Source organism: Somniosus microcephalus, chromosome 12 (genome assembly GCF_052327205.1).
Source record: "Somniosus microcephalus isolate GS21.2 chromosome 12, FLI_Smic_1.0, whole genome shotgun sequence".
Lineage (NCBI taxonomy): Eukaryota > Metazoa > Chordata > Chondrichthyes > Squaliformes > Somniosidae > Somniosus > Somniosus microcephalus.
This window is the reverse complement of record NC_140998.1, coordinates 218,430,117-218,445,116: the sequence shown is the minus strand read 5'-3', so window position 1 is coordinate 218,445,116 and position 15,000 is coordinate 218,430,117. Positions and strand designations below refer to the sequence as shown.

Below are 15,000 nucleotides of genomic sequence, written 5' to 3'. Positions count from 1 at the left end.
TTTTAATTCAGTGATTTCTAATTCACAAACGGCCATGGTGGGATTGGAACTCCCATCACTGGATTAAAAGTCCAGGCCCTTCACACCCAATGAAATAATTTTTTTGAAGTGTGGTCACAGTTCTAATGTAGGAAACGCAGCAGCCAATTTGCGCACAGCAAGCTCCCACAAACAGCAATGTGATAATGACCCAGATCATCTGTTTTTAGTGATGTTGGTTGAGGGGTAAATATTGGCCCCAGGACACCGGGGAGAACTCCCCCCCTGCTCTTCTTCCAATAGTGGCCACGGGATCTTTTACGTCCACCTGAGAGAGCAGACGGGGCCTCGGTTTAACGTCCCATCCGAAAGAATTGTCTGAAAATGCGGCGCTCCCTCAGAACTGCCCCTCCGACAGTGCGGCGCTCTCTCAGTACTGCCCCTCCGACAGTGCGGCGCTCTCTCAGTACTGCCCCTCCGACAGTGCGGCGCTCCCTCAGTACTGCCCCTCCAACAGTGCAGCGCTCCCTCAGTACTGCCCCTCCGACAGTGCAGCGCTCCCTCAGTACTGCCCCTCCGACAGTGTGGCGCTCCCTCAGAACTGCCCCTCCGACTGTGTGGCGCTCCCTCAGTACTGCCCCTCCGACAGTGCGGCGCTCTCTCAGTACTGCCCCTCCGACAGTGTGGCGCTCCCTCAGTACTGCCCCTCCGACAGTGCGGCGCTCCCTCAGTACTGCCCCTCCGACAGTGCAGCGCTCCCTCAGTACTGCCCCTCCGACAGTGTGGCGCTCCCTCAGAACTGCCCCTCCGACAGTGCGGCGCTCCCTCAGTACTGCCCCTCCGACAGTGCGGCGCTCCCTCAGTACTGCCCCTCCGACAGTGCGGCGCTCCCTCAGTACAGCCCATCCGACAGTGCGGTGCTCCCTCAGTACTGCCCCTCCGACAGTGCGGCGCTCCCTCAGTACTGCCCCTGACAGTGCGGCGCTCCCTCAGTACTGCCCCTCCGACAGTGCGGCGCTCTCTCAGTACTGCCCCTCCGACAGTGCGGCGCTCCCTCAGTATTGCCCCTCCGACAGTGTGGCGCTCCCTCAGTGCTGCCCCTCTGACAGTGCGGCGCTCCCTCAGTACTGCCCCTCCGACAGTGCGGCGCTCTCTCAGTACTGCCCCTCCGACAGTGCGGCGCTCCCTCAGTACTGCCCCTCCGACAGTGCGGCGCTCTCTCAGTACTGCCCCTCCGACAGTGCGGCGCTCCCTCAGTACTGCCCCTCCGACAGTGTGGCACTCCCTCAGTGCTGCCCCTCTGACAGTGCGGCGCTCCCTCAGTACTGCCCCTCCGACAGTGCGGTGCTCCCTCAGTACTGCCCTTCCGGCAGTGCGGCGCTCCCTCAGTACTGCCCCTCCGATAGTGCAGCACTCCCTCAGGGCTGCCCCTCCGACAGTGCAGCGCTCCCTCAGTACCGCCCCTCCGACAGTGCGGCGCTCCCTCAGTACTGCCCCTCCGACAGTGCGGCGCTCCCTCAGTACTGCCCCTCCGACAGTGCGGTGCTCCCTTAGTACTGCCCCTCCGACAGTGCGGCGCTCCCTCAGTACTGCCCCTCCGACAGTGCGGCGCTCCCTCAGTACTGCCCCTCCGACAGTGCGGCGCTCCCTCAGTACTGCCCCTCCGACAGTGCGGCGCTCCCTCAGTAAAGCATTGGAGAGTCAGCCTAGATTTTTAAGCTTAAGTTGATGAAGTGGGACTTGAACCCACGACCTTCTGACTCAGAGGCAAGAGATAGAGTGCTAAACACACTGAGTCACTGCTGACAATAATGGGATCTAAACTCACGCATTGTTGTATCCGGGGTGATCCAGGTCATGGCAAAGGGCAGCTGTTATCAGGATTATGATCTCGATCGGTTTCAGCTTCTCCTGTGTGCATCCAAGAGAAAGTGGAGATCATTACAACGTCCGGAATGAGTGGGCCACAGAGTCAAACATTGACCGTTCACCCAGCCATGGTTCACTGTCAGAGGGTCAGTGCTGAGGGAGCGGCGCACTGTCGGAGGGGCAGTACTGAGGGAGCACCGCACTGTCGGAGGGGCAGTACTGAGGGAGAGCCGCACTGTCAGAGGGGCAGTACTGAGGGAGCACCGCACTGTCGGAGGGGCAGTACTGAGGGAGCGCCGCACTGTCGGAGGGGCAGTACTGAGGGAGCACCGCACTGTCGGAGGGGCAGTACTGAGGGAGCGCCGCACTGTCGGAGGGGCAGTATTGAGGGAGCACCGCACTGTCGGAGGGGCAGTACTGAGGGAGCACCGCACTGTCGGAGGGGCAGTACTGAGGGAGCGCCGCACTGTCGGAGGGGCAGTATTGAGGGAGCACCGCACTGTCGGAGGGGCAGTACTGAGGGAGCACCGCACTGTCGGAGGGGCAGTACTGAGGGAGCGCCGCACTGTCAGAGGGGCTGTACTGAGGGAGCACCGCACTGTCGGAGGGGCAGTACTGAGGGAGCACCGCATTGTCGGAGGGGCAGTACTGAGGGAGCGCTGCACTGTCGGAGGGGCAGTACTGAGGGAGCACCGCACTGTCGGAGGGGCAGTACTGAGGGAGCGCCGCACTGTCAGAGGGGCTGTACTGAGGGAGCACCGCACTGTCAGAGGGGCTGTACTGAGGGAGCACCGCACTGTCGGAGGGGCAGTACTGAGGGAGCACCGCATTGTCGGAGGGGCAGTACTGAGGGAGCGCTGCACTGTCGGAGGGGCAGTACTGAGGGAGCGCCGCACTGTCGGAGGAGCAGCACTGAGGGAGCGCTGCACTGTCGGAGGCGCAGTACTGAGGGAGCACCGCACTGTCAGAGGGGCAGTACTGATGGAGCGCGGCACTGTCGGAGGGGCAGGACTGAGGGAGCGCCACACTGTCGGAGGGGCAGTACTGAGGGAGCACCGCACTGTCGGAGGGGCGGTACTGAGGTAGCACCGCACTGTCGAAGGGGCAGTACTGAGGGAGCGCCGCACTGTCAGAGGGGCCGTACTGAGGGAGCGCCGCGCTGTCGGAGAGGGCATAGTAAATCAAATGCAAGTATATCTTTCTTTCTTTTGAAGTGTAGTCAATATTGTAAGGTAAGAAAGGCGGCCCCCAAATTCCTCTAGTGTCGGAGGGATATTAACAGACTTCAGGAGGACATTGAGAGACTGGCGGAATGGGCAGACAGGCGGCAGATGCAGTCTAATGCAGAGAAGTGTGAAGTGATTCATTTTGGTGGGAAGAGTGAGGAGAGACAATATAAACTAAAAGCTACAATTTTAAACGGAGTACAGGAACAGAGAGACCTAGGGCTGTACGTACACAAGTCTTTGAAGGTGGCGGGACAAGCTAAGAGGGCTTTTAATAAAACACACGGCATCCTGGGCTTTATTAATAGAGGCAGAGAGTAGAAAAACAAGGAATTTATTTCCAACCCCTTTATAAATCACTGGTTAGGCCTCAGCTGGAATATTGTGTCCAATTCTGGGCAGCACACACTTTAGAAAGGATGTCAAGGCCTTGGAGAGGGTGCGGAGGAGATTGACCAGAAAGGTCCCAGGGATGAGGGACTTCAGTGATGTGGAGAGACTGGAGAAGCTGGGGTTGTTCTCCTTAGAGCAGAGAAAGTTAAGTAGGAGATTGACCAGAATGGGACCAGGGAGGAGGGACTTCAGTGATGTGGAGAGACTGGAGAAGCTGGGGTTGTTCTCCTTAGAGCAGAGAAGGTTAAGGGGAGATTGACCAGAATGGTCCCAGGGATGAGGGACTTCAGTGATGTGGAGAGACTGGAGAAGCTGGGGTTGTTCTCCTTAGAGCAGAGAAGGTTAAGGGGAGATTGACCAGAATGGTCCCAGGGATGAGGGACTTCAGTGATGTGGAGAGACTGGAGAAGCTGGGGTTGTTCTCCTTAGAGCAGAGAAGGTTAAGGGGAGATTGACCAGAATGGTCCCAGGGATGAGGGACTTCAGTGATGTGGAGAGACTGGAGAAGCTGGGGTTGTTCTCCTTAGAGCAGAGAAGGTTAAGGGGAGATTGACCAGAATGGTCCCAGGGATGAGGGACTTCAGTGATGTGGAGAGACTGGAGAAGCTGGGGTTGTTCTCCTTAGAGCAGAGAAGGTTAAGGGGAGATTTAATAGAGATGTTCAGGATCATGAAGGGTTCTGATGGAGTAAATAAGAAACTGTTCCAGTGGCAGGAGGGTCGGTAACCAGAGGACACAGATTGAAGATAATTGGTAAAAGAACCAGAGGGGGAGATGAGGAGAATTGTTGTTACGCAGCGAGTTGTTGTGATCTGGAACGCGCTGCCTGAAAGGGCGGTGGGAGCAGATTCAATAGTAACTTTGAAAAGGGGAATTGGAGAAATACTTGAAGGGGAAAAATTCACAGGGCTGTGGGGAAAGAGCAGGGGGGAGTGGGACTAATTGGAGAGCTCGTTCAAAGAGCTGGCACAGGCACGATGGGCCGAATGGCCTCCGTCTGTGCTGTGTGATTCTATAATTCTATGATCTAAACGGCAGACTAGGGTCTCCATCGCTCACCCATCCCTGGCATTCAGACGCACCTGGAGGTTGCACAAGTGAAGCATCCCGTGCATCATCTGAGTCACACAGAAGCAGTGCCTGAAGTTGTGGAAGGGATTGTCCCTGTAGTTCTCCTGGACACACAGCTGGGAGACGGAGAGAGGAAGCATCGAGTTACATCAAGTCCACAGCACAGAAACAGCCCATTCAAACCATCAGCTCCGTGCCGGTGTTTGTGCTCCACACCAGCCTCCTCCCCCCCTCTTCATCTCACCCCATCAACACCAGCCTCCTCCCCCCCTCTTCATCTCACCCCATCAACACCAGCCTCCTCCCACCCCTCTTCATCTCACCGTGTCAACACCAGCCTCCTCCCACCCCTCTTCATCTCACCCCATCAACACCAGCCTCCTCCCCCCTCTTCATCTCACCCCATCAACACCAGCCTCCTCCCACCCCTCTTCATCTCACCCCATCAACAGCAGCCTCCTCCCACCCCTCTTCATCTCACCCGGTCAACACCAGCCTCCTCCCACCCCTCTTCATCTCACCCCATCAACACCAGCCTCCTCCCACCCCTCTTCATCTCACCCCATCAACACCAGCCTCCTCCCACCCCTCTTCATCTCACCCCGTCAACACCAGCCTCCTCCCACCCCTCTTCATCTCACCCCATCAACACCAGCCTCCTTCCCCCTCTTCATCTCACCCCATCAACACCAGCCTCCTCCCACCCCTTTTCATCTCGCCCCATCAACACCAGCCTCCTCCCACCCCTCTTCAGCTCACCCCATCAACACCAGCCTCCTCCCACCCCTCTTCATCTCACCCCATCAACACCAGCCTCCTCCCCCCCTCTTCATCTCACCCCATCAACACCAGCCTCCTCCCACCTCTCTTCATCTCAACACATCAACACCAGCCTCCTCACACCCCTCTTCATCTCACCCCGTCAACACCAGCCTCCTACCACCCCTCTTCATCTCCCCCCATCAACACCAGCCTCCTCCCACCCCTCTTCATCTCACCGCATCAACACCAGCCTCCTCCCAGGGCTCTTCATCTCACCTCATCAACACCAGCCTCCTCCCACCCCTCTTCATTTCACCCCATCAACACCAGCCTCCTCCCACCCCTCTTCATCTCCCCCATCAACACCAGCACCCTCCCACCCCTCTTCATCTCACCCCATCAACACCAGCCTCCTCCTACCCCTCTTCATCTCACCCCATCAACACCAGCCTCCTCCCACCACTCTTCATCTCACCCCATCAACACCAGCCTCCTCCCACCCCTCTTCATCTCACCCCGTCAACACCAGCCCCCTCCCACCCCTCTTCATCTCCCCCATCAACACCAGCCCCCTCCCACCCCTCTTCATCTCACCCCATCAACACCAGCCCCCTCCCACCCCTCTGCATCTCACCCCATCAACACCAGCCTCCTCCCACCCCTCTTCATCTCACGCCATCAACACCAGCCTCCTCCCACCCCTCTTCATCTCATCCCTTCAACACCAGCCTCCTCCCACCCCTCTTCATCTCACCCCATCAACACCAGCCTTCTCCCACCCCTCTTCATCTTACCCCGTCAACACCAGCCTCCTCCCACCCCTCTTCATCTCACCCCATCAACACCAGCCTCCTCCCACCCCTCTTCATCTCACCCCATCAACACCAGCCTCCTCCCACCCCTCTTCATCTCACCCCAACAACACCAGCCTCCTCCCACCCCTCTTCATCTCACCCCGTCAACACCAGCCCCCTCCCACCCCTCTTCATCTCACCCCATCAACACCAGCCTCCTCCCACCCCTCTTCATCTCACCCCATCAACACCAGCCTTCTCCCACCCCTCTTCATCTCACCCCGTCAACACCAGCCTCCTCCCACCCCTCTTCATCTCACCCCATCAACACCAGCCTCCTCCCACCCCTCTTCATCTCACCCCATCAACACCAGCCTCCTCCCACCCCTCTTCATCTCACCCCATCAACACCAGCCTCCTCCCACCCCTCTTCATCTCACCCCGTCAACACCAGCCCCCTCCCACCCCTCTTCATCTCACCCCATCAACACCAGCCTCCTCCCACCCCTCTTCATCTCACCCCTTCAACACCAGCCTCCTCCCACCCCTCTTCATCTCACCCCGTCAACACCAGCCTCCTCCCACCCCTCTTCATCTCACCCCATCAACACCAGCCTCCTCCCACCCCTCTTCATCTCACCCCATCAACACCAACCTCCTCCCACCCCTCTTCATCTCACCCCATCAACACCAGCCTCCTCCCACCCCTCTTCATCTCACCCCATCAACACCAGCCTCCTCCCACCCCTCTTCATCTCACCCCATCAACACCAGCCTCCTCCCACCCCTCTTCATCTCACCCCATCAACACCAGCCTCCTCCCAACCCTCTTCATCTCACGCCATCAACACCAGCCTCCTCCCACCCCTCTTCATCTCATCCCTTCAACACCAGCCTCCTCCCACCCCTCTTCATCTCACCCCATCAACACCAGCCTTCTCCCACCCCTCTTCATCTCACCCCGTCAACACCAGCCTCCTCCCACCCCTCTTCATCTCACCCCATCAACACCAGCCTCCTCCCACCCCTCTTCATCTCACCCCATCAACACCAGCCTCCTCCCACCCCTCTTCATCTCACCCCAACAACACCAGCCTCCTCCCACCCCTCTTCATCTCACCCCGTCAACACCAGCCCCCTCCCACCCTTCTTCATCTCACCCCATCAACACCAGCCTCCTCCCACCCCTCTTCATCTCACCCCATCAACACCAGCCTTCTCCCACCCCTCTTCATCTCACCCCGTCAACACCAGCCTCCTCCCACCCCTCTTCATCTCACCCCATCAACACCAGCCTCCTCCCACCCCTCTTCATCTCACCCCATCAACACCAGCCTCCTCCCACCCCTCTTCATCTCACCCCATCAACACCAGCCTCCTCCCACCCCTCTTCATCTCACCCCGTCAACACCAGCCCCCTCCCACCCCTCTTCATCTCACCCCATCAACACCAGCCTCCTCCCACCCCTCTTCATCTCACCCCTTCAACACCAGCCTCCTCCCACCCCTCTTCATCTCACCCCGTCAACACCAGCCTCCTCCCACCCCTCTTCATCTCACCCCATCAACACCAGCCTCCTCGCACCCCTCTTCATCTCACCCCATCAACACCAGCCTCCTCCCACCCCTCTTCATCTCACCCCATCAACACCAGCCTCCTCCCACCCCTCTTCATCTCACCCCATCAACACCAGCCTCCTCCCACCCCTCTTCATCTCACCCCATCAACCCCAGCCTCCTCCCACCCCTCTTCATCTCACCCCATCAACACCAGCCTCCTCCCAACCCTCTTCATCTCACCCCATCAACACCAGCCTCCTCCCCCCCTCTTCATCTCACCCCATCAACACCAGCCTCCTCCCCCCTCTTCATCTCACCCCATCAACACCAGCCTCCTCCCACCCCTCTTCATCTCACCCCATCAACACCAGCCTCCTCCCCCCCTCTTCATCTCACCCCTTCAACACCAGCCTCCTCCCACCCCTCTTCATCTCACCCCATCAACACCAGCCTCGTCCCACCCCTCTTCATCTCACCCCATCAACACCAGCCTCCTCCCACCCCTCTTCATCTCCCCCATCAACACCAGCCTCCTCCCACCCCTCTTCATCTCACTCCATCCACACCAGCCTCCTCCCACCCCTCTTCATCTCACCCCATCAACACCAGCCTCCTCCCACCCCTCTTCATCTCACCCCATCAACACCAGCCTCCTCCCAACCCTCTTCATCTCACCCCATCACCATATCCTTCTATTCCTTTCTCCCTCGTGTGTTTATCCAGCTTCCCCTTAAATGTATCTCTGCTCTTCCCCTCAACCACTCCCTGTGGTAGCGAGTTCCCCATTCTCACCACTCTCTGGGGAAAGAAGTTTCTCCTGAATTCCCCATTGGATTTATCAGTGACTCTCTTATATTGATGGCCCCTAGTTCTGGTCTCCCCCACAAGTGGAAACATCTTCTCTACGTCTACCCTATCGAACCCCTTCATAATCTTAAAGCCCTCGATCAGATCACCCCTCAGCCTTCTCTTTTCTAGAGAAAAGAGCCCCCGTCTGTTCAATCTTTCCTGATCGATATAACAGCACAAAAGAGTTAAAGAAATATTCTGGGCCTCTCCCTCAGTATCGCGCAGTGGCACAGAGGTAGATCCTCAAATCTATGAGATGATGAGGGAAACCATTCAATGTGCTCGCTGACTTACATTGGCTCCTGGCTCACCAACACTTCGAATTTAAATTTTTCATCCTTGTTTTCCAATCCCTCCATGACCTCCTCGCCCCCCTCTCCCTATCTCTGTAACCTCCTCCAGCCCCCCTCTCCCTATCTCTGTAACCTCCTCCAGCCCATACAACCTTCCCTATCTCTTTAACCTCCTCCAGCCCCCTACAACCCTCCCTATCTCGGTAACCTCCTCCAGCCCCTACAACCCTCCCTATCTCTGTAACCTCCTCCAGCCCCTACAACACTCCCTATCTCTGTAACCTCCTCCAGCCCCAACAACCCTCCCTATCGCTGTAACTGTAATGTATGCACCTTTAAGGGGGAGAACTACTTTTTACAGCTCCTGTATACTGTAGTACCAGCAGTGACCACACCTGTATATAAACCCTGAGTAGTGATCTGTACAGTCAGTTGCAGATTGAACCCTCATTCAGTAAACACCTGTTGATCGTTCCCTGCAGTCTGTTGTCTGATTATTGAAGGACACAACATTAAGATGCACGGATATAACATTGGCGACGACGCAGATTCGAACCTACCTGCAACTCTGCATCACCTCCCAGGGATTCGCTCCTGGAGAACAGTGGAAGGAGGTCGAGTCCAGAAGCACGGGCGTCGACCACGGGCAACTGTCCAGTCATCCAGCGGAGATTTGAGCATCGCAGGGGAGGCTGTCGAGAGCCAGGCTTGGCTTTGCAGTCACGGTGGTCCAGCGAAGCGGGCTGGCAACAGGTACTGCGCAGACCCTTCCCGGACAGCGGCGGCTAGAGCCGACTGAGCGGAACAGAAAAAGGCCGAGCAGCGTCGACGGGGGAGAGAGAGAGGGCAGAGCGCACAGGGCGCAGCTGGTGTTCAGGACCGAGCGGCGTCAACGGGGAGAGAGACGAGAGAGAGCAGAGCGCAGCCGGTGTTCAGGACCGAGCGGCGTCATCGGGGGAGAGAGGCGAGAGAGAGCAGAGTGCAGCCTGTGTTCAAGGGTCGAGCAGGAAAACGCGAGGTGCTGCCATTGCCACGAGGACCGCAGAGAGCGGCATTGGCAGCAGCGCAGGAGCAGCACACGAAACCCACAGGGCGTCGCCATTTGCCACGAGGACCGCCGAGAGCGGCATTGGCAGCAGCGCGGGAGACGCCATTTTAAGCCGCAGCATGGAAGAAAGGCAAGCGCGGGAGACACCATTTTAAGCCGCAGCAGGGAAGAAAGGAAAGCGCGGGAGACGCCATTTTAAGCCAGTCTAACCACACCCAAAAATGCCGAAGAGTGGCAGTATCACAGTGTTCGACAATGAAGTCGAAGATTGGACGACATATGTCGAACGCATAGAAGTATACTGCAAGGCGAATGTAGTACCAGATGACAAGAAAGCGCTGGTATTGTTGAATTCAATGGGTGCAAAAACGTATGGCTTACTACGAAACCTAGTAACCCCAGAGAAGCCAGCAGAAAAGGATTTTGAAAACATAGTGTCAATCCTACAGGACCACTTAAACCCCACACCGCTGCTGATAGCAGAAAGATTTAAGTTTCACAAAAGGAACCAGCATAAAGATGAAAGTAATGCTGAGTATTTAACGGAACTGCGCAAGCTATCGAAACACTGCCAGTTTGGAACGGGACTAGCAGATACATTAAGGGACAAGTTTGTGTGTGGGCTTCAAAGTGAAGGAACCCAGAAACGGCTTCTATCAGAAAAGGATCTTACGCTGGACAAGGCTTTCAGCATTGCAGTATCACACGAAGCAGCAGCACGGGGCGCTGCAGAGATACAACGGAGACCGCAAGAATATGGCACAAATGAAATGTCATACGGAACAGTGAAGTGCTATCGCTGCGGCAGAACAACACACGACCATAATGATTGCTGGTTCAAGGACAAAGTGTGCAGACAGTGTGGAAAAGTAGGACACATAGCAAGAGTCTGCAGGTCGGGAAAGAAAACCAGCAGCAAGAAATATCCACAGGAGAAGTACAAGAAGGTACATAAGGTGACGGAGAGTAGTTCAGACGAACAGAAGAGTGACACAGACTCCGGAAGCAAGGAGCTGGGTTGTCTGAAACTACATAATGTGATCAAAACGGAGGATCACCAAACTATCTGGGTCACGCTCAAGATAGCAGGCGTCCAAGTGAAAATGGAATTGGACACAGGATCAGCCCTAACAGTCATAAACCGAAGGGACTACAAGCGGCTATTCTCACATATACCCTTGAGAGATACAAAGATTGTCTTGAAGATGTACACGGGGCAAAAAGTCTACCCCAAAGGAAAAATAAGGGTGAACGTTATATATAACGGCAAGGAAACACCAAAAATGGACCTATATGTATTGCCAGATGGAGGACCACCACTACTAGGACGTGAATGGATCCGGAAGATACAGCTAGATTGGCATTCCATACAAGCACTGACTGTAGATGCCAAAAAGGATGATGCGTCACACCTGGACGACTGTCAAAAATGCTAACTGATGCACAAGAAGTGTACCAGCAGGGCCTCGGAACACTAAAAGGCATAACAGCGATGATCAAAATAGAGGAAAATGCAAGCCCAAAGTTTTTTAAGGCCAGACCGGTACCTTATGCGATCCGCCCAGCCGTCGAAGCAGAGCTGGAAGGTTTGGAACGTTCAGGAGTACTGTCCAAAGTGGACTGGAGCGAGTGGGCTACACCCATCGTTCCTGTAATGAAGAGGTCGTTGAGTAATATGCCTGGGGAACCAAAGAAGGTTCGCATCTGTGGGGACTTTAAGGTGACAGTGAACCCAGTCCTTCACACTGTACAATATCCGCTTCCACGGATTGAAGATATTTTCGCCTCGCTAACTGGAGGGAAGCACTTCACTAAGATTGATCTGGCCCAGGCGTACCTGCAAATGGAGGTAGAAGAAGCCTCGAAACAGTACCTCACGATCAGCACTCATAAAGGTCTCTACCAATACAACCGGCTGGTGTTCGGGGTAGCATCAGCTCCGGCTATTTGGCAAAGGGCAATGGAACAAGTCCTGCAAGGGATTCCAGGGACCCAGTGTTATTTGGACGACACCCTGGTCACGGGCGAAAATGACAGTGATCACCTCGCCAACCTGGAGCAGGTGCTCACTAGATTGAAGGAATATGGGCTCTGAGCTAATTGCCACAAATGCGAGTTTTTCCAGAAGCAGATCTCGTATTGTGGCCATGTTATTGATAAAGAGGGGTTACATAAGTCCCCTGAAAAGATTGAGGCAGTAGTCAAGGCTCCAGCACCGGAAAATGCGTCACAACTGAGGTCGTTCCTCGGGCTGGTGAACTACTACCATAAGTTCTTACCGAATTTGTCTACCGTACTACACCCACTGAACACCCTACTGCAAACGGGGGTACCATGGAAGTGGAATGACGAATGTAAACGAGCTTTCCAGAAGAGCAAAGCATTGATCACATCAAAAGAGGTGTTGGCTCATTTCAACCCAGCACTACCAATTCGGTTGGCGTGTGATGCATCACCCTATGGCATTGGAGCGGTGCTGTCGCACAAATTCCCAGACGGGTTGGAGAGGCCAGTAGCCTTTACGTCTCGGTCACTAACATCAGCCGAGCGTAACTAGGCCCAGATTGACAGGGAGGCCCTCAGCCTAGTGTGGGGAGTGAAAAAGTTCAATCACTATCTGCACGGGCAGAAGTTCACCTTGCTGACTGACCACCAACCACTTGTCTCCATCTTTAATCCAAAGAAGGGCGTTCCGGTGATGACTGCGCAATGGCTACAAAGATGATCCCTTTTTCTAGGGGCGCACCAATATGAAATCGAGTATAAGGGCACGAAACAGCATGGAAACGCTGATGGGCTATCACGCCTGCCACTGCCTACTGCGGAGGAAGCACCAGCAGTGGATCCTGTCGAAATATTTCATTCGACTATAATTGAATGCTTGCCAGTGACTAACGCTGGTATAGAGAAGGAGACCCGAAATGACCCGACACTGTCTCGGGTATATGATTTGACGGTGAAGGGATGGCCAGCACATGGCGACTCACTGTTGCCAGCATTCTCATCCAGAAGAGAACAGCTGTCAGTATGCCAGGGGACCTTGATGTGTGGATCCCGAGTGGTAATTCCACCCAAGTTAAGGGAGAGAGTGCTCAATGAGCTTCATGAAGGTCATCTGGGAGGGGTGAAAATGAAAAGCCTTGCTAGGGCTTAAGTGTGGTGGCCGGGGGTCGATCAGCAAATCGAGGACCTGACAAAGAGCTGCTCAGGATGCCAGAAGGTCCAAAATGCACCACCACATGCCCCTCTACACCCATCGGAGTGGCCCTCATCTCCATGGCAATGGGTGCATATTGATTTTGCTGGTCCATTCATGGACTCAATGTTTTTAATAGCCGTGGATGCGCACTCGAAATGGCCTGAGGTGATCAAAATGTCCTCCACCACCACTGAGAAAACGATTGCAGTCCTACGGACCATTTTTGCCAGGAACGGCTTGCCAGGGCAGATTTGCTCTGGTAACGGACCACAGTTTGTGTCCGAAGAGTTTCGAAGATTTATGAAAAGGAATGGGGTAAGGCATTACACATCCGCCCCGTATCATCCAGCCACAAATGGATTGGCTGAGAGGTTCGTACAAACATTTAAAAAAGCAGTAAAGGCCATGTGCGATGATGACATTCCACTGCAGCATAAGGTGGACAATTTCCTGTTAGCCTACAGAAATGCGGCACAGGCAGTCACCAACCAGGCCCCGGCCATGATGTTCTTTAACCGAAGGTTGAGATCTCGTCTGGATTTGCTCAAACCAAATGTACGAAGAGATGTTGAGAGTAAGCAATTCCAGCACATCAATGAGAAGCCGACAAGGAGCTTCAATGTAGGGCAACCAGTCTTGGCCCGCGACTACCGAACAGAGTAATGGCAACCAGGAACGATATGCACACGGCAGGGGCCACTCATGTACACAGTGGATGTTGGGGAGAACATTGTGAGACGCCACGCTGACCAGATCCTAGAGTCACAGGAACGAGTCAACCCCATGTCTCGGCCATACGTACCTGGTGAGGAACCCGACGTACAGGTCGCATCTACCTCAGAAACAATAGCATTGGAAGCTGATGAATCAACTGACGACAGGGAAGCACGGTGGCATAGTGGTTAGCACTGTTGCCTCACAGCACCAGGGACCCGGGTTCAAATCCGGCCTCGGGTGACTGTCTGTGTGGAGTTTGCACGTTCTCCCCGTGTTTGCGTGGGTTTCCTCCGGGTGCTCCGGTTTCCTCCCACAATCCAAAGATGTGCGGGTTAGGTTGATTGGCCATGATAAAAATTGGCCCTTACTTTAGGGGGGATTAAATACGTGGGGTTACGGGGATAGGGCTTGGGTGGGATGGCTGTCGGTGTAGGGACCGGGTGCTAGGGTTTGGATGATCAGCCATGATCTCGTTGAATGGTGGAGCAGGCTCGAAGGGCCGAATGGCCTACTCCTGCTCCTATCTTCTATGTTTCTATGTGTTAGAATCGCCTCCGCACCAAGAGCGAGACACTCGGGAAAGGCGTTATCCAGAAAGAATCAGGAAGCCTCCCCAAAGACAGAATTTATAAATAGAGTATTTTCAGTTAATGTTGCATGTTAAAAGTGTTAATTGTAATTAGTTTGATATTTAATTGTTAAATGAGTGTTATGGTACTGTTTATCTAAAAGGGGAGGAATTGTAATGTATGCACCTTTAAGGGGGGAACTACTTTTTACAGCTCCTGTATCCTGTAGTACCGGCAGTGACCACACCTGTATATAAACCCTGAGCAGTGATCTGTACAGACAGTTGCAGTTTGAAGCCTCATTCAGTAAACACCTGTTGATCGTTCCCTGCAGTCTGTTGTCTGATTATTGAAGGACACAACATTAAGATACACGGATATAACAGTAACCTCCTCCATGCCCTACAACCCTCACTATCTCTGTAACCTCCTCCAGCCTCTACAACCCTCCCTATCTCTGTAACCTCCTCCAGCCCCGACAACCCTCCCTATCTCTGTAAACTCCTCCAGCCCCTATAACCCTCCCTATCTCTGTAACCTCCTCCAGCCCCTACAACCCTCCTTATCTCTGTAAACTCCTCCAGCCCCTACAACCCTCCCTATCTCTGTAACCTCCTCCAGCCCCTACAACACTCCCTATCTCTGTAGCCTCCTCCAGCCCCTACAACCCT

The 15,000-nt window shown here is 54.9% G+C and overlaps 1 pseudogene; it reads right to left on the bottom strand.

Moving 5' to 3' along the window:
* The window catches only part of LOC147110131 (high affinity cGMP-specific 3',5'-cyclic phosphodiesterase 9A-like), a 156,551-nt pseudogene that overhangs the window by 13,713 nt on the left and 127,838 nt on the right, over window positions 1–15,000 (bottom strand).